Source organism: Mandrillus leucophaeus, unplaced genomic scaffold (genome assembly GCF_000951045.1).
Source record: "Mandrillus leucophaeus isolate KB7577 unplaced genomic scaffold, Mleu.le_1.0 Scaffold159, whole genome shotgun sequence".
Lineage (NCBI taxonomy): Eukaryota > Metazoa > Chordata > Mammalia > Primates > Cercopithecidae > Mandrillus > Mandrillus leucophaeus.
This window is the reverse complement of record NW_012101576.1, coordinates 1,507,822-1,509,720: the sequence shown is the minus strand read 5'-3', so window position 1 is coordinate 1,509,720 and position 1,899 is coordinate 1,507,822. Positions and strand designations below refer to the sequence as shown.

The 1,899-nt window shown below is 45.0% G+C and overlaps 1 protein-coding gene across 1 annotated transcript in view; it reads left to right on the top strand.

The window, feature by feature from the left end:
- The first annotated feature begins 1,068 nt into the window (after positions 1–1,068).
- The window catches only part of LOC105536403 (putative uncharacterized protein encoded by LINC00467 homolog), a 75,524-nt gene continuing 74,693 nt past the window's right edge, over positions 1,069–1,899 (top strand). The window contains exon 1 of the mRNA XM_011975795.1: positions 1,069–1,238. The gene's annotated coding sequence lies outside the window, so the exon portion shown is untranslated. The remainder of the gene's footprint in view (positions 1,239–1,899) is intronic.

The window sequence follows — 1,899 nt, the reverse complement described above, 5'->3', positions numbered from 1 at the left end:
AAAAATAAATTAATCTGGCTGACGCCTAGCACAACCTGATACCAAAACTAGACAAGGACAGCAAAAGAAAACCATACGCCAATCTAACTTACGTGCATACATGAAAATCCAAAATTAAATACACAGCAAATTGCATCCAGCAATATACTGAAAAAAATAACATACCAGGATTGTAAGGATGGCTCACCATTAGAAAATCTATTATTGTAGTTATTTTATTGTAGAGTAATGGAAAAAAGGCCATACAATCATCTCAAAGACTGACACTGAAAATACTTGGTAAAACTTAGTCATTTGCTGATTTAAAAAAAAAAATGAAATGGTAAACTACGAAAAGAACATAATTTGCCTATACACCCACTCACACACACACCATAAACCTGCAGAAGATGTCTTGAATGAAACCTAAGATGCAATCCAAAATAACTCCTGGTAAGAAATAAGTGCCTCCGTGGCTACTATTCAGTGCTGCGTTGGATTCTTGGGAAAAGCCAGAATTGTTCTTTACAGATAAATTCTTACCTACAAATCAAAGAGGACTGCCTGTCAAATTTTTCAAATACGAAGGTTTAGTGAAATGTCCAGATAGATCAATAATCAAAAGCCATACTTACACAAGGGTACTAATGGATTAATAGTCTATTAGTAAAACAAACTACAACAACAAAAATAGCTACGAAAAAATGTTAAATGCGCACAACACCAAGCAAACTGCAACACTTTACCTGAAAAACAAAGGAAGAACTGAATTAAAAAAAAAAAAAATAGCCACATTGCTGGATGGCAACGATCAATATTGTACTAGTATCCAATCTTGGCAAATCTACAAAAATATGGAATCCCAAACAAATCCCTGGAAATCTTTGCCATTTGGCGCCAATCTACTACAGAAATCGGCCCCAGGTTGTGAGGTTCCTCACATGTGCGTGTAAACGCTTCGAGAGGGGTGCAGCCGCGAACAGAAAAACCACAGCCTGAGTCCCTGCGCCCCTCTCCTCCCTGCGCGCCAGCAGCCCCTGCATGAGGCTCCTGCGACCGGAAGAGTTGCTTCCGCTCGCGCCCAGTTCTGTGGCGTAGGCCGGACTTTTCTGGTCGGCTGTTGCGCGTGCGCGCGCTGTGGCGTTTCCTACGCGGTCGGGCGTTGGGGTTCGCGGCCCTCGCCGCACTGGTTGCTCGGCACCTTCGGTCAGGTTGAGGTTATCAAGCTGGAGCAATAGGTTGTTTCTCTTCAGTTTCCAGTAAGTGACCGTTCCAGCCGGGGCTGTGGCTAGAGTGTGAAGGGAAACCGGTAGAGGCCGCGCCGTCATTTTCTTACCACCTGACTCTTTCCTCAACGGCCCCCTCGGTCACTCCGAGGGGACTGTTGGTAGCCCCGCTCTGCCTCGTCCCCCGCTAGTGAGGCCTCTCTCAAGCTCTGAGTTTCCCCAGAAGATGTGTCCTCTGTCATGAAAGCTCTCACAGCATTTAAGCGCTAGTACTCGACTTCTCAGATGCACCTTCTCAGATGTACTCTTGGCCTGACCCTTCTTAGCCCTTCCGCTTCCTACAGTTGTGACGGGTCCTCAGATACTCACCAGGAGAATGTGATGCCCCCCCACCACTTCTTACTCCAACTTTCTGTGTGACTATGCCCTCTGTTTCAGAATCCTGCCGCCTCGTAACAAAGATGTACCAAGGACCATTCCACTTCACGCCCCTCCCTCCCTTCTCAAACCCTTAAGAGTGCCTTGAGAGTAAAGCAGTGACCTAAGCACTTTACATGCATTTTATTTAATCTTCCCACGCAGTCCTTAAATAGGCAGACATGAGAAAATTGAGGCACAGAAAAGTTTAATAATTTGCCCAAGGCAACATAGGTTGGATGTGGTAGGGTTCAAATTTGAATTTATTGTGTAGCTT